Genomic DNA, 20,787 nt, shown 5'->3' with positions numbered 1-20,787 from the left:
CCCATCAACAGATGAATGAATAAAGAAAATGTGGTATATGTACAAAATGGAGTACTACTCAGCCTTAACAAAGGATAAATTTGAGTCATTAGTAGGAAAATGGACAGATCTTGAGACCATACTACTAGTGAAATAAGGCAGTCACAAAAGGTTAAATATTGCATCGTTTCTCTAGTATAAGAGACCCGAAATATAAATAATTTAAAGGCCATGTTAAGAAGAGAGCAGTAGACTCTGTAGAGACAGGAAGAGAATCTGGAGATGGAGGAAGAAGGAAGGATAGTGCAGGGGGAGAGTAAAAATGATCAAGGTGTCATACATACATGTTTCAAACCCGGAAGCTGAATATAATCACCATGCATTGCAAACATATTCTAATAAAAAATTTTAAAACTAATCATTTTGTGCATGAGACAAAGTCTCCCAGAGTGGAATTTTCCACTTGTAGCATCATATTGGTGCTCAGATGTTTTAGATTTAGGGGCGATGTGGACTTCAGGTGAGAGATGCTCAAACTGTACCGTGTCTGGCTAGGCAGAGACCACACATGGATGGAGTGGCTCTCCAAGTCCTCTTTCAGGAACTGTCTTGGCCAGCTGGACATCACAGTGCCTTCCATCCAGAGTCAGAAATAACGCGCAAGACACTAATGTCCAACAACCCAAAGTGCCTCATTTCCTGTACACAAGGAAAAGAAATGGTTTTAACCTAGTGAAAGAATTGGCCAGGACTGAGTCCCTGGCCTGTCTGTCTGAATCTTTTCTTTCTAGCCATTTCTGGTCATGAAAATTGGGCAGGATTTCTGGCATCCTTTATGCTTCTTTGTTATTAAAAGCAGGATCAGTTAATAAATAATTATGATGCTCAGTTTCTAGGGAACAAGGAGATAAAGGCAGGAACACACAAGCCTCACAAATTACACGCTATAGTATAGATTTTCACCCAGAGTGGAGAACAGCCTAGCTTTCTCTCTCCTTTTTTTTTCCTTGTGACATAAATCGTTCTAATTATATGTGCAAGATCCTCTATTCCCCAAGATATGAATTGGGAGCGCTGTGTATGTTCTCTTAATTCCAAGAAGCGTTTGCAGTTATGTGTCCCCACCCCCCTTGTTTTCAAACTGAATTGTTTCAGTGGTAGCTTGGTGTGTCAGCTTGTAAGTCTATAAAACAGTTTTATACCAGCTGGAGATTCAACATGCTACATGAATACATAACAGTGCCTAACCAAGAAGGTTTGTAATTCAGTAATTAGCTGTAATTAATGAACACAAAGTGAAGACTCATTTACAGTTTAAATTATCACATTAGCTCCTGTCACCCTCTATGTACACAAAACAGCAGGAATTCAATTATTTTTATTCTTCAAAGCTAATTTAAAATTTAAGGGATGCCATTACATGAAATAATAGGTAGGAAATGTAATCGAAATCACTGGGAACAGTTGGCCGTCCTTAGAATAAAAAAAAAAAATGTGATCGCTGACGATTTGGAAATGTTTTTTCATCTGTGAACAGCTGAAGGATTGAAATCTCTGCTCTTTTCAGTATATTTAATTTAAAAGGAGAAGGGAGTTGGCTGGTAGCAGCATCTCCGTGCAGGGAGATCATTGTGCGGAATTGCGAAAGCAACTGATAACTAATAATGCTGCAACATTAGTGTTGCAGTGCAACAAGCTCACAGCCTGGGAGACCCAGAACCCACTGTCCCTGACGGAGGCCAAGCTTCCTGCAACAGCAGGACTTCCCGGAATTGTCACCCACTTCTGATCCATAACTTCAGCTTGGGACCTTACGTCACCACCGCATTCCTGCCATCCTTCATTCTCCACGTGTGCATGATGGATGTGCTTGCATCCACTTGTCTATGTTGGCCCAGCACCTGGTCAGTCTCAGGTGCAGTTCTAGGCCATGGCTCGAGGCTCCTGGGCCACAGTGGTCGGGGCGACACCTCACACTGCTGACGGGGTGCAGCCAATATTCCCAGGGGCAGAGACAGGCTGTACATGAGGAGGCTTGGGCTTCGCTGTGTGGTAGAATCACAGGTGTGGGGGGAGCTTGAAAAATATAACATAGCAGCATCCGCGTCCCAGCCCTGACCAACTGAGTCAGATTCTCCAGAACAGGCCTGGACCCCGCATTGTTAACCAGGTGCTTCAGATGTCCAGCCAGGGTTGAGGACACTCCGACAAAGTAGTGGCCACACTGGGTTGAGTGTCCCCGGGAAAGTCTCCCTGGGGAAGTGACATCAAGGTGCAAGGGGCAAGAAGACATCAGCCTTGAGAACATGTGGAACAGTGTTGTCCTAGTCCAGGCTCAATGTCTCTCTCTTTCTCCTTTTCAACCTTTTAAAAGTGCAAGTATCTCCTTATCTTGAAGGTTAGCCAAAAATAAGATGCAAGTTGAATTTAGGCCACCAAATCCATGTTTTTTAAAAAAAGACCAGCAAGTACAAAGGCCCTGAGGCAGGCGTGAATTTAATGTATTACAGGAGCAGAAAGCAGATGCGCACAGACAGGGCTCAGTAGGTAAGGAGGAAGAGAAATGAGGCTAGAAAGATCTTAAGAAATCTAGATTTCGTTTTAAACATGCTAAAAATCCATGGGAAGATTTTGCACAGGGAATACATGGCTGCGTGTGCATATGTGCATGTGCATGTGTGTGTGTAAAAAAGATGTTCGCGGATTCACCTCGCCACGGCGTGTCTCCCTGGCACTGCTGCTAATCTCTTTCCGTGGCAATTCCAGGAAGGGAAAAAAACCCAACCCTGGGTGGAAAGAACGCTGTGTCTGATGCTTCGGACTTTTCCCTCACTGCCTTTCCCCCGCCTCTTCTTATATTCATTTTTCTTTTTCCTTTAAATAGGCCACTCGAAGCTGTGCTGTCTAATTTTTCATAGGTGATCGACTGCTGAGTGGGGGTTTAGGTAGACAGAGGGAAGGCGCTGATAAGCTGGCGTGCGGATTCTATTAGGGAAATGCGGCCATAATTAATGAATCCTGCCAGTAATTGGGAAGGTGTGAGTCCCTGTAATATCGTAATGATAGTCATCCGTCTGCGAGCCCCATCTCTCTCAGTGATCCCTCATCCCTCTCTGATCTCAGGCTCTTAGCCATGCAAAGCTGCCTGACAGGACGCTATGTCTCTGTCTCCCTAATTGGGCGGTATAGAGTTGTTTATGGATACTGTCGGCATTTAGGCCTCCGTTGGAGGTTGTTCAAAAATCGTTAGCCAACTTGCCTTAACAGCATTGTCAAATCCGCGGTCCCCCGTTTCCATATCTGTTTTAAGCCGGGAGAGGTTTGTGATAAAATTAAGTGATGTATTGTGTGGACTGGAAACTCTGTGTGTGATTGTTATTAAACGGTTTTTGAAGTAAAAACCAATTTACAGTAATTTCTCATCCTGCTTAAGATAAAACTTGCGTTCTTTCGCAGGAGCGGGATGCTATTTAACAGCACGTCCTCGGTTCTGGAGAGAGCACTGAGTATGTTAATGCCATCCACAGACACGACCATTTGCAAAACCTGCAGTGTTGCATTGAATCTGGTTTCTAAACATCCATCACCATTTTGTCCCAAACGGGCACCCTTACTGGAATACATTTGCCACATTTCCTTGCCAATATCTTTTTTTTCCTGCATCCAAGTGGTCAAGCTATTGTCTCCCCCGAACTGATGTGATAAATTGTTTGAAATGCCATGAAGCTAAAAAAAACAAAACAAAAACTTAAAAGCTCTTAATAACTCTGGTAAGTGAGCTGAATGTCCCTGCCAGGATGTTGAAAGGGGAATCTTTTAATATTTGGAAAACATGGGAAGCACTATTTCACTCTACCATCCACACACTTTTAAAATACTCAGACATAAGCCGACTGAACCTGTACAGCTCAGACTGCATCTTCACCAACCCTAAAAAGGATAGAAATCCAAGCCACTCATCCGTGTTTTCTCCTCCCTGGAGGAAGTAAGGGCAGCCCAGATGTGGGCTTCGCCTCGTCCCCACTCACTTGGCTGGGTGCTCGGCCTCTCTGCACTTCCGCTTTCTTGGCTCAAAAGCATTTCTAAGGCCTGAAGCAAGAGAACAGTCAGGAGAGCGCACGCTCCATGGAGAGGGCTCACAATTGGATCCCAGTGGGGGAACTTGGCAAATCACGGAGCCCCTGCAGAGCCTCCATTTGGCCATAAAATGGGGCCGATGCTACAAAATGCACACGAGGCCTGAGAGCAAAGTAAGCAGTTGTGGGAGCCCTGAGGAGTGTGATGCCCAGAAATCCCCGCCAGCAGTGGGGTTCAGCCCCTGGGACCCATGGAGAGCTGGGCCAGGTGTGGACAGGACCCTCAGTGGACATCGCAGAGGGTGGAGGACCAGGAAGACTCCATGGACACTGAAGAGAGGGCTGACACCAGGCAACCTGGCATGTTGCAGAGGCCCAGGGACAGCAGCAAGGTGCCGCACCTACTCCTCAGAGGACCCCACTTGGACTTTTCTGGAAAGTTCCACATGCACCAGACACAAAGCTACTGCTGGACGCCCTGCCCCCGCGAGGGCAGCATCCCGATGGGGCAGGGATGCAGAAGGAGACCCCAGCAGCTGGCTCTGCAAGGCCCTGCTGGGAACCACCAGGAAGCAGTCGGGAGGCACTGACCTGGTGGGAGGGCCCAGGGGTCTCTCCAGCAGCAGTCACTGGAGAGCCCTGTCAGCGTTTTCAGGACAGGCTGTGCTGTCCTCTCCATGCCTGAGTAAACACTGGGAGCCATCTCAGCTGCCCGAGCCCACCGAATCTTTCCTCAGCAGACACCCTAGCCGGAGAGGGGTCCAGGCTGTGTCGAAGGGTCCACCAGCCCTCTAACCTTTGGCGCTTCAATCACAAGCCTGCCGGGGTGGTCTGGTCCAGCAGCCAGGACTTTCTGACCAAAGTCTTTATTCAGCCCACATGGCCCACCAGCTGGATCCTCTTTAAATTAAAGGCCTCCTTTTACAGCGTGGAGTGCCACAGCCTAGCCCCTGGCTCTTGCTCTTTAGTGCACACCTGCCTCTGGCTCCTCAGGATCTGAATGAGCTGCCCGTACCTACCCCGTTTGCCTGTAGGCCTCTGTCTGAGCGTGGGGCTGACGGAGCTCAGGCTGAAGCAACACACAGCCCGAGGCCTCCCCCTGCACACGAACGTGCCGCATTCTGCAGGATGGAAGGAAGCAGAAGGAGGCACGGGAAGAGGAAGGAACTGTCCTGCATGGGGCAGCCGCCAAGCCTGGCCGAGTGAGCTGTGAGGAATAATTGTCGGATGCTTGCATAAACACATAAATAAGATGAATTTATTTTCATTATTCATATTTGCTGCTCTTTCCTTCCGCTTATTTATGCTTTAAACAACAGTTACAGTAAATATAATGATAAAAAAGTGCCTACACTGGACAGGAAGATGATCAAGAAACCCTGATCTACAGCAATTCATGTTTCTTCTTTACAATCGCTAACGAATCTTAACTGGAGCCATGTTCCATTCCCCTGTGAGTGATAAGGAATGATTTATGATGAAGTGTCATGAAATCGGAACGCCATACAGTGAGACATGAGCTAGTGGAAAATGTTTTCCCCGTTTCCCAACCTCATTACTCAAAGATGCAGTGTCCCTTTACCAAGCCTAATTTAACTGACTTTTTTCAAGCACTCCACTCCTTGGAAGTGGAAATTGGCCCAGGTGAGGACAAAGCAAAGCCTGGTGCCTCCTGCCACCACCCTGGCGTCCGGGCTGGCAGCAAAGGGATCACCAGCCTCCAGCAGCAGCGCCCTAGAGAAGCATCTCCGCTTCCCCCCAAAGCAGCAAGGATGCTAACGCACCCAGGAAACCACACCCACCAGGGGCCAGCAACTCCAGCGCAGCCCCCATCCACCTGTCATATGCCAGTCCACTGCAGCGCGGGCCCTGACCATCCAGACTCACCCATGGCACCAGGACGCCAGCTGAACCTTGAGAAAGGCCATGGGCTTCCATGACTCCTCCACTTCCCTCCACAAGTGCACAGAAGCCCCCAGTCTTCGTCCTCGGTAGCCATGCCCTTCACCGTGTGGCTCTGTAGCGTCCTCTTGCAGTGGGCACCTGGCTGTTAGCGGTTGTGACTCCGACAGTGGCCTGCAGGGGGCTCACTCTCTGCCATTGCCACGGAGTGTGGCCGGCTAGGCTGCTTTTCTGTCTCTTTTGCTCCACCCACTCACTCCTTTGCAATAGCTGTGAGCACAGGACCCTCCCATATGTAGGAATCTGCATCCACAGATTTAACCAACCTCAGATCAAAAATATTCGGAAAAAGCCAAACAGGGTGGCACATGCCACTAATCCCAGCACTCTGGGAAGCTGAGGCTGGAGAATCACAAGTTCAAGCTTAGCCTGGGCTATTTAGAGACTTAGCAAGATTCTGTCTCAAAAATAAATAAACAAATGAACAAAGGGCTGCGGATGTAAACTCAGTGCAAAAGCTCTGGGTTAATCTCCAATACACACACACACACACACACACACACACACACACACACAGGAAAAAATGTGTCTGTACTAAGTATGTACAGATCTTTCTATCTTTATTTCCTTCCCTGTTTCCCCCTCGCCAAAATAAGACCTAACCAGAAAATAATCAGCCTTGCAAACTAGAAATGAAAAATGCCAGCCCAGTCACCTTACCTCACCTGCATTGCACAGTGGCCACCACCGAGCAAGAGAGCAGTGAGGCATGGGCTTCAGCCATCACCATGGTAACGACCAGTACTCTTTTTCGAGGTAGGTCTTATTTTGGGGGGAAAACCTGATTAACAATATACTAGTATAACAACTATTTCTGTAACGTTTACAGTGTACTAGGAATTCTAAGTCATCTAGAGATTATTTGAAATCTGTGGGAGAATGTGGCCGTGCTAGATGCAAATTCCACACCACTTCCTATGAGGGACTTACTTGATCCTCTATGCAGTTAGGTATCCGTTGGGGCCTTAACTTTGGAGAACCCAAGTTGTGACTGTATAGCTCAGAGTCCGCCATCTGTCACATAAGCATCGGCCAATGGGAACTCAGAGGCCAACCTCCCCTCCTTGCTGGAATCCAACCCCAAGTATTTTGCCTAGGGCCACCCCTGGCTTCCGGTGCCCTCTCTGTGCATTTGTCCACCAACTTCCTCCAAAAATTCCTCTAGTCCTCTCTTACCTACCCTGGTGACAGGTAGGAAAATGATCAATGGTAGCCTATTTTTCTTTCTTTTTTTTTTTTTCGGTTTTTTGAGGCAGGGTCTCCCTTTGTAGTTCAGGCTGGCCCTGAATTCACTATGTAACCCAGGCTGGCCTTGAACGCACAACAATTCTCCTGCTCAGCCTCCCGAGTGCTGGGATTCCAGGCGTGGGCCACCACACTCGACCAGGTAGCCTATTTTTCTGTCACTTAATCCCCTGGGAGTGTGTCCAACAGTCTCTCCTTCTTTTTTTTAACTTCTTATTATAAAATAATTTTAGATTTAAAGAGAGTTGCAAAGAATACAGAGAGCTATATCTGTCCTTCACAGGCCACCTAGTCGTAGTATCCTCATCCCCACCAGGAAATTAACATGTGTTTATTATTAACCAAACTACAGGTCTTATTTGACTTTTATCACTTTTGAGCCAAGTTCTTTTGCTGTCCCCAAATCTAATTTAGGCTCTCAAATTGGATTTAGTTCATGGATCTCCATCTCCTTCCCTCTGTGACTGTCCCACAGTCTTTCCGTGTCTTTTATGACTTTGACACTCTGACAAGTACCAGCCAGTTATTTTGTGGAATCCCTCCCACGTGTGGTATGTCTGGTGTCTTGAAGACTTCTCATGCCTGGATCTAGTTACGCATTTTTGCCAAGAATCCCATAGCAATAAGGCAACCTTCTCGGCGATTTCATGACATGGACGAGACTCATTACTGATGATGTTATCTTTGATCACGGCTGGAGTAGTGTCTGACAACCTCCTTTAAACTATGAGATATGTAGCTCCCATAGTCCCCCAACTTTGTGGTGTTGGCCTAAATATCGTGAAACAAGAAAAGGCCATTCAGCATCTTCTCTCACCACCTGTGGAGTTTGCACATACAACCTGATCTTTTCCCGGATCACATTATTCTCTCCTGGAACAGGAGTCATAATAACCACCTTTCCAGGTGGCTGGAAAGATTAGTGACTGTCTAGGCAAGATGCCAGGTGGTCCAGGAGATCCTCAAAGCTTGACATCTCTAAGAACATCGTGAGCAATTTGCACACATTTTGCAGCCCTCTCAGAAAACTGTGTGCACAGTCGTCACCTCCTTACAGAAAAGTCTGGAAGTTGGGGGTGTGATTTCCTCAGTCACATCAGTCCCCTGTGTCAGAATCCCTAGTAACTTAGCAACCCCTGGATATTCTCCTGTGTTCCTCCCCAGAAAGCCGTCTTCCTTTTTGGTATTAGTCATCCCCCTCAACCCCTGCAGGGCAGAGCAACGCCGCACTTAGCTGTGGGGTCCCAGAGCCAGAGAACCCTTGGCTCGGTTCCTACCCAGGATTCTGTGCTCAAGTTGCTTAAATTATCTCCTTACCAAAGGACCTGATTCGTCAGGTTGTTGTAAAGATTAAATAAACAGATAGGACATGGTGGCACCTGTCTGTAACTCCAGCTACTCAGGAGGCTTGCAGGTTCAAGACCAGCCCGGGCAACTTAGTGAGACCCTGTCTCAAAATAAAAAGGGGTGGGGGTGTGGTCCAGGGGTAGAGCCCTCACTAACATGTGCAGGGCGTGGGTTCACTCCCCAGCACCAGTAAATAAACAAACGAACAAATAAGTGTACTCAGTACAGTGCACATTAATCAGGCCATAAGCAAGCAACGGTTATATAATTATCATTTGCTTGTTCAATAAATATTTGTGAGTCCCCTTCTCTGTCCCAGACTTTTTGAAGACCCTATCAGTTGCCATTGCCTAAGGCAAGAAATGTCACTGTCCTCACTGAGTTGATACTGCAATGAGCAAAGGGGGCAGACGCAAGGACCACGTATCGCGTCTCCCAAGCCATACTCAACACATGAGCCAGCACCACTATGCCTGGCTGTGCCCTCAGCTTGGAGATCTGCCTGCCCCATCTTCGCTGACTGAAATCCTGCTCCCTCTTCAAGGTCAGCTCGGCTTCCATCTGCTTAATTATTTGCTTCCTGGTTCTTTAATTAGATTGATTGCTTCCTTGTAGGACCTGCCCCCTACTCCCCTAACCCATTAAGGGTGTCTCAGTGCTGTTATTTATGCACACATCCATCACCATCCCCTAGAAGCTTCCAGAGCAGCCTTGACCTCCCTTTGGCAACACTGGTCGGCTGTGTTGTGCTGTATTCTCCTTCTGTCGTCAGATGATAAGTTGGCTCCCTGAGGGCAGAGACAGGGAACAGCATGTTCCCATGCAGGCTGCCAGATGACTGTGAGGAGGGACCCCCTTGCTGAGCCCAGGGACTGCTGGGAGGAGGTGCTCAAATATTTTCTGACTCCACAGGCACATCCATGGATGGACGAATCTTAGCCTCCTCACTGAATTCTAAGTCTCCGAAGCCAGTGGCTACCTGTGGCTTGATTGTTTAATATTTGTTGAAATGAGCTGAGATATAGCAGTACTGGACATATTTGCTCTGTGAATCATTTTGCTTTCGCTTTTGGCCTGTTCTCTCTATTGGTGCCCCTATATCCCTCTCCTTAAAATGCATCCCCCCTCCTCAGAGAGCTTTTTCTTGTTACATTGAAAGAATTAAAGGTAAAAGAGAGAATGCGTGTAAGGCATTTCGGATGCCTTGGCAATGGAGTGCTTCAGAAATCATGGGATTGCTTTCTGTTCGCAGTATATAATCCCTGACTTTTTTGGAACTTAGGCAAAACCCACATGGATGGGGCCAACTGCCTTTATCCTATTACTCTTGATGATTTAATAAGAGATTATTACTAATTTTACTGGAAAGGAGACTCTGAAGACCACATTTTTCTTTTATGTACTCATGCAAACTACCAGCAAAAGGCATACAAAAAGTGCCAAGTTGTGCCGTTAAGAGTTTATCCCATCCCAACAATCCCCTTCTCTTTCCCTCCCTGAAAACCGGTCTCCATGAATCTAATTTTCCCAGCCTAAAAGTGACAGATTGGAAAAGCTTTCTGGAAAAAGTTGACTGAAACTCCAAACCAACATTCCATATTGTTTATGTTGCTCATGAAAATTTTTAAAAGCTGTTCTAGATAAAGAACAATCAGGCCAGGGTTTTAGCTCAGTGGTTCTGGTAACTACCTCGCCAGCACAAGGTCCCAAGTTCAATCCCCGGCACCAAAAAAAAAAAGAACTATCTTGGGTTTTTACAGAGCATCCACATAGTACAAGAGTCTCTGGGGAGGATGCTTCTTTAGAATGGAAATTTTCTCACTTTCCAGTTCATAACCATCTAGATCTAAAATTTGACCAATTAAAATACTCAGATATGCAATAGGTAATAAAGCATTCATATTTTTATCAACATATGCTCCAAACTTGTTTTGAAAATCATATCTGTTGAATATTCAATATGCTGGACTAAAGCACAGTATTTATTTAGTTGAAAATGCCTAGGCTAGCAGGGAAAGTGATAATGTCTTCCCATTATCCCAGCACTCTGGGAGGCTGATGCAAGAAAATCACAAGTTTGAGTCCAGCCTGGGCAACTTAACAACTTAACAAGACGTCATCTTGAAATAGAAAATTAGAAGAATATGGAGATCTAACTCAGCATGAAGGCCCTGGGTTCAGTCACACACACACACACACACACACACACACACACGCACACACACATGCACACACTACCTGTGTTAAAACCTCAATGACTTAAAATGCTTCAGTTTACTTTGCCTTGGTGTATCAGCCACACTCGGACTTTCTTTTAGTTCCTTGAACAAATCAAACTCCTTTCTGCCTCAGAGTCACATATTTTGAAGCTTCCGAGAATTCTTTTTTCCTTTGATTTTTATCTGGATGGCTGAGTTTGATCCAGTTCTTCAGGTCTTGCTGTAATAGACTATCCCCAAAGAAACTCATCCTGAGATTCTCCCTCTTCTCCCAAGACACACCCAAGTGCATTTGCAGATGAGATTAGAACCCCTGTTTTTCCCCTCATGAGACCACATGCTTCCTTCTGTGATGTTTGCCTCCATCATAATGTTTTCTTCCTCTTTGTGTGTTTGCCCCAAGTCACTGGACACTGGACATTCCTTAAAGGTAGGGACCATTTTGATCTTGAACACTTGACACAGTGGGCAGAGATCCAGTGGGTATTTATTTGTGGGATGGTTGGATGGATGGATGGTTGGATGGATGGATGATAGATGGATGGATGATGGATAGATGATGGATGATGGATGATGGATGGATGGACTGCTGAGGTCTGGGAGAACTTGGTTGAAAAAACCCTAGGAAGAAGGTCAAACCTTAGGAATGAATAGACTTAGGTAGCTCAAGGATGGGTAGTCTAGAAAAAAAGATCCAAGTTAGAATCAAGAAGACTGTCCAAGGTCAAGGCCAACAGGAGAGTGGTCTTATCTGGAGTAAAGAGCAAAAGAAGTCAGTAGCAACTGATGGTGGTGAAGTGGGCATCAGCAGCTTCAGATGCAGATCATGCACTGGGGCCAGACAAGTGGGCTGGGGCTGACACAGAAGTGTGAGGGGTCCGAGGCCTTACTTGATGTAACCTAGGGGCCAATACTTGGAAATGTAAAGAGAATTTGAGTCCTAACCTCTTTCCTACAAGAACCAGAGCCAATCTGTCCATCTCTGAGCCTTAGCGACTTCCCCTGCAACATGGAGACATCAATAACTACCTTCACAACAGGGCACTGTGGAATAAAAGAGCATCATGCATGTGAAGGTACTTGTTCTTCCATGCTTCTTCCAGGTTCTTCCACTTGGTTCTTCCAAGAAGTTCTATTCAGAAATGAGTTCTGCTTCTTCTTTGTGTATTTCTCAAGGCATGTTCTCATGTTGTATGACTGCTACATGTGTCTGCCTTATCTACCGTCCACTGACTCCAAAGCTCTTGGAATGTATCCTACTCCCCATGATTCCTGGGTCCCCTGGTAGCACACAGGTTGAGCTGGGGACCCAATGCCGGACCTCTGGGGGTCCAGTGCCATGGGATCACAATCACCCCAAGGCTCCAAGCACCCCTCCATGAGGAGAGAGCCTCTTCTTTTATTCATACGGATGACACAGAAAAAATGTTTGATAGACATTGAATGAATGGGTGAATGAATGAATTTGCCTTTGGTTAGATGTGGCAATAAAGAGAAAGAAATTTAACTTTGTCTTCTAGTCTTTGAATGCCTCTGCCAACAACTAAATCTCTTCCAGGGAGGGCAGATGGCAGCCTGTACAATGAACAATTTAATCTTTAGAAAATGGAACAACTTTGCCAGCAAACTCCATTTTTCTCTGCGAACACATTGTCAATAACATGTGCTCTCAAATATGTGGTGAAATTGATGACTGGGCCCTGATTTATGGAAACAACAACAAATTAAATGATTACCTTTCTCTTTCCTAGCTTGGGGTCTTTCGGGCCAGTCATGAATTTTTTTCCCCGGTGCTCTAATAATTGAGGAGGTCTAATTAAAATGCCTCATTGTGTGACTGTGTGTGTGGAGTGAAAGAAGAAAGACAAAATGTCCAAAGTGTCTTAATTTAAAACCGGGATGGGAAAAGCCACCGTTGTCATGATGAAGGTTAACTGAGAGATCCACAGGCCCTCCCTCCCCACATAAAAGCATATATTGAGGGACTTCTTCATACAGTTTTGTGGCCACCTATTTAGCCACTTGCTAAAAGAGGAAATTTTCTTGCTTATGCACAGCCTCGAGGCTTTGGATTTTGGTGAAAATAGACCCGAGTGGGGTAGGGATGTGACGAGAAATGAAATTCTCTGGACAGTGACCATGCTGGACATTTGGGAAAAGTCCAGAGAATCACAGTGTATGTCGGAGGGAGTCCCTACCCTAGGGTGCCTCCTTCTAGGATGGAGGTTTTGAACTATCATTTGCAGAGATTTTCATTCTCTTTTTTGAGAACCTAATGAGAGCAATACTTCTCTCTCCAGAAAGAACAATTGTATTTACAAACTTTGGGGGGGGGGGGGGTACCAGGGATCAAACTTGGAACCTTGTGCTTGCGAGGCAGGTGGTGGAACCACTGACCTAAATCCCCAGCCCCTACAAACTATTAAACACACATACAAGGCCGGGCATGGTGGTCCACGCCTGTAATCCCAGCACTCAAGAGGCTGAGGCAGGAGGATTGCCACAAGTTTGGGGCCAGCCTGGGCTATATAGTGCGTTCAAGGTCAGCCTGAACTACACAGTGAGACTCTGTCTCAAAAATAAATAAATAAATAAATTTTTTAAAAACATACATATGAGAAAATGCAAAATTTTGCTTATATGGCCATCTCCTCCCTCTGTCATAAAGTTCTATAGCTGCATCTCAGCATCTCAGGCTTCACCAGCCTGCCGTGATGAGCAGGATTAAGAACTGCTGCTCAGCGTGGTGGCACAGGCCTGTAATCCTAGCATTCAGGAGGCTGAGGCAGGAGGATCACCATGAGTTCAAGGCCAGCCTGAACTACATGTGACCCTGTCTCAAAAAAAAAAGAAAGAGAAAGAAATGTTTGACTTATGGATTTTCTTAAGCCACAAAAGTTCTTAACCATTTTAGGCTATGGACTTCTTTGACCCATCTGATGAAGTCCATAGAGTCCTTCTCAAAATTAATGTTTTTGAAGGCATAAAATAAACTACTTAGGGTTTTTTAAAGCATTGAAGATAAATAAAATAAAAATTTTAAAAGCATTGAAGTACAGCTATCAAATATTTTTAAAAGCTTGGCATGGTGGAGCATCCCTGTAATCCCAGCTCTCAGGAGGCTGAGGCAGGAGGATTGCCATGAGTATGAAGCCAGCCTGGGCTACATAGTGAGTTCAGGGACAGCCTGAACTACAAAGGGAGACCCTGCCACAAAAAAACCAAAAAAAAATATTTTTAATTTGTGATACAGTAATATACGAGCTTAACCAGCACTACAGCTAATCACTGCCATAATTTTCAAAGTAACAATGAATATACCTAATGTTGCAGGATATTTGCAATAACCATAATGTGACATAAAACATCTATGACATTTTAGTTAAAATATCGGTGGTAAAAATCTCAACATTTCTACTCTTCTGATTTGGTGTCTCTTCACAGTGGAAGGAAATGCTGAATCTCGGGTAGAGGCGAGTGCCGTTTTAGACATGGTTTTCTTTCCCACCTAAGTCCACGCAGCCGCTGAGGCCCATGCATGGTGCCAGGGGCAGCTCCTTCGGGGTTCCCTATGATGTGGAAGTCACCTTCAAGCCTGCTTCACCTGGTCTCATGTTCTCACTGTGATTTCGGAAGCATGTCCTAACTGGACAGGCAGGACGTAAACACTCTGCAAAAGGCCACAGTCACGGTTCAGACTCCGTGGACCACGGTCTCTGTCTCCGCTGCCCAACACAGCTCTGCAGTGCGGAGCCACTACAGACAGCACACAGACAAATGTGCATCGGTGAGCGCCAATAAAACTTTATCAGTTGCTGCCAATTGGAAAGTTATATCATTTTCACACATCCCAAGATGTTGCCTTTCTTCTGTCTTTCAACCAGTCAAAACCCTAAAAAGCCTTTCTAAGCTCATAGCAGTATAAAAATTACTAAGAGTTCAGGTTTGACCCCAGGGCCCTAGTTCACTCACTCACAGAAAAGACGGTAAGGCTCTGGTTTGGGATTTTGTCCTCTACAAAGCTTTGGCTTTGTGGCCACCTGTGGGGGGTCCTCTGCCTAGACATGTGTTCCTCAAGTCCCCGCGCAAATGTCACCTCCTCAGAGAAGTCTTCCCTGGGCCCCTGCTCAAAGCAGCTCCACCGCTACTCAAACTTACAGCCTCCCACTTCCCCACACCTGATATATCCTCCTCTTACCTTTTCCCGTCCAGGACGCGATCCTGCTAGCTTGTCTGCAAATGTCATCTGTCCTAGAACGTAAAAGTCCTATCTGTCTTACTACCCACCGTGTCGCTGTACCAAAACAGTACCCAGTAGCTGGAATGAAGCAGATTCTTCCCAATTTTGTTGAAAGAACTTGTTACATGTTCACTGACAAAGCAAGAGCCAAAAAATACATACCCCAAGTTAGGTTAGCCCAAAAATACGTTAGCCCAACCTTGCCTGGTTTCATCAGGCACCTGGTATTATTTTTCCTATTGCTATTATTAGTGCCTATCTTTAGAGTAAAAGTTTTAGTAGCAGTTGAATGGTTTTCAACAGATCTCATATAGAACCCAACACAGAAGGAGAGATGAAAGTGTAGTTGCTGTTCTTGAAATGAGGATAGGAGTTTCCCTAACAGGTTTTCTCAGGCTTGTTCCTTCTGGAAGTTTCCACATCTTCCCTCTGAAAAAGTCCTTCAAAGTCCTTCTCCTGGCCTAAAACAAGTATCTGAGACAACACTCCATGAGGTACCCCAAGGTTTCTAAGGGGCCTTGAGATGTAAGTTAAGGAATAAAGAAGTCAGCAATTACAAAGAACTGTCCAGAGGATTCCCACCCAACGCTCTAAACCTTTTCCAAAGTTAAATTCTTTTATTTTTTTTTGGTATCAGGAATTGAACTCGGGACCTTCAGCTTGCGAGGCAGGCGCCGGAACCACTGAGCTAAATCCCCAGCCCTCCAAAGTTAAATTCTAAAAGGAGCCATGATGCTGTATTTGCCATCGAATTGCTTCGTGATTTTGTAGAAATGTGCTCGCTTTACCTATTTTTACTTATTTTGAGTAGTATCTGCCCTTCCTACCTCACAGATCAGGGAGGAGGGCTGAGCAGAGTTGGCCCCCTCCGAGGCCTCTTCCTTGGTTTTCCCTCCACTTCCCCTGGTTTTCCCTCGTGTCTCTCTGTGTGTTTGGATTTTCTCTTCTCATTAAGATACCGGTCAGATCAGGTTAGGGCTTGCCTCGGCCTCATTTTAAGTGAACTACTTCTCTAAAGACTGTCTCCAAGTAGGGGGAGTGACTCCGTCCAGCACACTGGCTCCTACCTCGTCCGCACAACTCTTGTCGTCATTCTATTGCTGTCGCGGATGCTTCTGAGGACCAGGGGCCTGGCGCTGGCCTCACCTCTAGAAAACCAGCTTGTGGTCCTGGGAATCCTCCATGCAAGCTTTCCATGCACTTCTTTTATATGCTTCGTTTACAGCCATACTTGGAAAGACGGAAAGATTTCTAATAAATCTTACACAAGGTGTTTAAAATACATATTTACATGATTTGGGAGTGGAAGAAAGCTTTGAATTACTTCAAGACAGAAAGGGTGGTTTGGTGCTTCTTTGGCACACAGATCAAACCCAGAGCGTGAGCCCAAAGGCACCTACTGAAGGCAGTGTGGCCTAGTGGTGCAAGAGCCCTTGAGGGCAAGCAAAGAGAAGGTTCAAATCCAGGGACAGCTCTTAGAGCCCCAGCGACCCCAATCACTTTGCATTCCCAGAAGCCAAGAGGGCCTACTCGGCATCCTACCTGGATTTTGCTATGGGGGCCTCACTGCCCAGGTAAAGCACCTCCCATGGGCCAGGTACAGGGCAAGTCCTCCAGAACCAACAATGACTATTGTTTTTTGTTTTTTGTTTTTTATTACATTTGAACCTTTAAGAAACATAGACCATCAGATATATCACTATTCAGTAAAAATCTATTCTAGTTTTTAGGAAGCATACATGTCACAAACTATCTTGCTTCTAGTCTCCAAGACTTACTAAGAGTTTATCAAAAAGTTTGGCTCTGATCTGTGGGATCCTGAGCCTTGAGGTTTTGAATGTTTTGATTATAAACAATTTCAAGCAGACAAACTTAATTCCCAGCTGTTTTTCTTCTGGAATGGGCTAATCATTTTCAAGTTATCTAGTCCTTTGTAAGAATGTTCCATCCCTTAAGAGAATACTTGTGATCTATTCTGTCTTTGGAAAACCTGGTTTAAAAAAAAAATTTCCCCCTGTACAATAAGGATGAATTGGGGCCGGGCATGTAGCTCAGAGGCACAGCGCCCTCCTCGAAAGTGCAAGGTCCTGAGTTCGATCCCCGGTACCAAAAAAAAAAAAAAAGACGTGTATCCAATATTAATTAGAACAAAAAGCAGCAGACTGTGTGAGCTGTGTTCACTCCATGACTACTCCACCAGCCAGTGACTACCCTGAAGGCAGACACCGCATCTGGGTCAGGACCACCCAAGTGCAGTTCGCTGCCGGCTGCGCTCTACCCTGGAACACAGCTCTGCGTACCGGACAGGGACTAAAAGCCAAAAGGGGAAGCCAACACACTGGCCTCCGCACGACCGTGTTCTCGGGTCACAGGAGGGGACCGGGCAGGTTTAAAGCTATGGCTCTGGTAAGCACCGAGTGAGCTGAGAAGGCATTGTGAGGAGGTTCTGCAGCATCGAAGGTAACTCCGGAGAGGCGGTGTCTCTCGATCTACATTCCAAGGCCTTCAGCAGTCGAAGTCCAACGACAGATTCCAAAGAAAAGAGTCACCTTCACAACCTCAGAAAGGTGGCTGTGCCTTAGGCTCTGACGCTCATGGTCCAAAAGCCTTTGGTGACGCGATATGGACAAGAAAAAATTGATACACAGACCACGCAACACCATGAAAACCAAAACACATTTCTTTCATTTAAAAAAGTATTTGGGACACATAAAACAAGGCAACGTTTATTCCTTTTTCTGGTCTTCCGGGAGGGGTCTAAGGGTGGCTCCCCACGGGGCCGCTGTTGCTCTCCGAGCGGAGCCGGCTTGCTGTCGCTGGTCCCCTCCTCCGCCGCGCTGCCTGCGCCCTCCTGGTGCTCGGGGGTAGGCGGGCCCTCCTCGCCGCGTGCCGCTGGCTCTCCGCTGCCTCTTCAAGGTGTGTCTCCTCTGTGCCCATCGGGATGCTCTCGTCGTCCTTCTCCTCCTCAGCCTTGCCGCCTGCGGGCTCCTCCTCGGGGGCCAGCGCTCCGCCTGCTCCACCACCTCCTTCCCCCTCTCCTCCTGCCTCCTGCGGGCCTGCTCCTCCACATCCACTTCCACCTTCAGACCGCACAGCCTTTTAAGTTCCTTGTTGAACAAATCTGTGCTTTCCAGGAACTTCCTCTTCTTTTCCTGGTGCCGCTCCTCTGTTTGAAGAAGTTCCGCTTCCAGTTTTCCCTGGTGAACCAAGAGGGACTGGGCCTGGCGCTTGAGGACCTGCATTCCAGCTGTGGTGACCACGGACAGGACGTCCTGCACTGCGCTGTCGCTGAGGACCCCGCTGATGAGGCCGAGGTTCCGGTTCCTCTGGAAACGGGCGGCGGCTGTGTGCTCCATGGAGAAGCCGTGGTCGTAATCATCCGGGTCTTCCCCAGGTTGGATGCTCATGTAAGGGTCTCCTTTCTCCGTGCGCGACTGTCTCTGCCGGATTTCTTCCTCTAGTGCAGCTTCTGCACGGCTTTTTGCATTGATGTACGCAAGGTACGCGGGGGAGTTATGATAAGCCTTCATGGATTCATTGTACTCTATCTTTTCTGCTTCATATTCGTTTAGATATTCTTGTTTCTCTTCATCATTGAGATCTCGCCACATGCCACCAATAATCTTGCCAGTCTCCCACAACTTTAGGTCAGGGTTGCAAGCCTTTACTTGGTCCCAGACCTTTCTGTTGTACCTCATGTAGGGCATCAGCGGCTTATCTGGTGGCCTTGCGGGTTTTGGAATCGCAATAGCAGAGGATGCCGTGACCCGGCTGCTGGTCCCCGGGTTCCCTCTCAGCCTGTAGTTGTTGTAGGCGAGATGACTGTATGGGACGTATCCCACAAACCGTGGGGTGCTGGGCATTTGGGTTGGAGGAGCTGGGGTGGGAGGTGGGGCACAAGATGTCTTTTTGACATTTTGGAAGATTTAGTTCTCGGTTCCTTAAGAATGAATCTGAGACACCTCGGGCCAAGCCAGTGCCGCAGCTCCTGACTATTGTTGCTAAAGCACAAACAAACAGAACCCAAGGACCTGCAGGTGTTGTACAGCAAGACCATTTTGACTGGGGCTCATAACTAAGGTGTGCTGTCTTTAACACTGCTTGGTTTGGCTTTTTATTTGTGTGTACAGTGATGGAACTGGGTTTACACAGAAAGGTGGTGGAGACAGAGAGACAGAAAGAAGCAAGGAATGCTATAGAATGTACAAATGATGTGTTCTACTGTGCCTGTGAAAGAAGGGACTGAGGATTAAATGGCAGGAGCCAAGAACCAACCAACCAATCCCACATTCGAGCCATGGTTCTCAGTCTTGGCCGCGTAGTCCCCTGTCCTGGGGAGCGACTGAAAATCCCAATGCCCAAGCCACATCCTGGAAGAAGAAAGGCGGAGCCTTTGGGAGGGGGATCCACACCTGGGTTTCACCAAGTAGCTCTATGCGAAACAGAGTCAGGCTGGTTATTGCTGAGACCTGTGAGTCTCGGTACACTGCCTACCACTTATTATTTGCCTACCATGTCTGCCATGTCTGAGCTTGGTTTCCTTCTCTGCCTTGAGGTTTACATCGGATGTAATTGGTTAAACACTTGGGACAAAATGGACTGGGGCGATAAATAGCAGGCATCTCTTATTGTTCTCATCATCTTCATCCAAGGCCTCTCACTCACCATCTGCAAAAGTCTCCCACTTTCAGTTCTGTGATTCTACAATGGCAGGCGAATGGGCCAAGCTTGAGGGAATCAACCTCATATTTCCAGCAAGTGGGGAGTAAGAAAGAGGAAATGGGGACCTGGTCTGGATTCTGGGATAGGAATTGTTGATAAGGTTGTACTGTGTAAGCCAGTGGGTAAGAATGGGGTGGGAATTTTCCAGGTAGAGTTGTGGGAGGTGGTGGGGGTGGAAAGAGAGATTTAGTTCAAAACATAGGTAATGAACTGTTTAAAATATCTTCTTAGTATAGAATTAAATGGAACAGTCAAGCCTTCTCCCAAGAGTGGGCATTCAACAGATGGAGACCATCATTACAACGAAGGCAGACTCCTCTTGGAAAGCAGGAGGCTTTGACCACATTATCTAAATGCATGCTCCAACACACCAGCCCCTTCACCGGTGTAGACATGACCCGAACAGTGCCACCGTGGCCTCGGACATAGGGTCACTGTGGAATGAGCCAGCCCTGTTTCCTTGCCATACTTGCAGGGCACGCCATTCTTCCTAAAGGCCCACAACTCACACTTTAGGTAGCAGTGGAGTCGCCTGGCTGCATCCACTCTGTGAATCTCCTTGGTCATAAGTTAGTTGGTGATAAATAACATTTGGCTCTGTGCTCCACTTGGAGAGGACGGGCTCCACTGTGAATCACATCGCTGCAGCTGGACTTGAAGCCGTCCGAGTTGTTCATGGTGGTGTTTGCATGTAGACCTCTTTTAAACAATTTAAGTGCTTTCTCGGAGCACATGAATGTGGCTCAATAAAAACAGATATAGGGAAATTGCTCCCTGTCTCTCTGCTATGACCATGCACCAAAAGCAACCATACTTGAGAATTGTTGAATATTAAATACATAATTGCTAGTCACAAAATTATAATTAACACTGAAGTCACCGGGGACATCCCCCCTTTTCATTGTCACGGTGTTGTCCTGATCTCTGACACCCTTTTAATTTGTCTTTTGAAAAGATGACAATAGCTGGACAGGTTTTCAATCCTTATCACTTTTTT

The 20,787-nt window shown here is 46.6% G+C and overlaps 1 protein-coding gene and 1 pseudogene across 4 annotated transcripts in view; one reads left to right on the top strand and one right to left on the bottom strand.

The window, feature by feature from the left end:
- The window catches only part of Tshz2 (teashirt zinc finger homeobox 2), a 433,036-nt gene that overhangs the window by 392,195 nt on the left and 20,054 nt on the right, over positions 1–20,787 (top strand). The gene's annotated exons all lie outside the window — the stretch shown is intronic.
- Positions 17,647–19,025, bottom strand: LOC101697681 (SWI/SNF-related matrix-associated actin-dependent regulator of chromatin subfamily E member 1 pseudogene; annotated as a pseudogene).

This window comes from Heterocephalus glaber, unplaced genomic scaffold (assembly GCF_053883595.1).
Source record: "Heterocephalus glaber isolate CG9 unplaced genomic scaffold, H.glaber_assembly_v1.0 deba00001673, whole genome shotgun sequence".
In the NCBI taxonomy this organism is placed as follows: domain Eukaryota; kingdom Metazoa; phylum Chordata; class Mammalia; order Rodentia; family Bathyergidae; genus Heterocephalus; species Heterocephalus glaber.
This window is presented reverse-complemented; position numbering and strand designations above follow the sequence as displayed.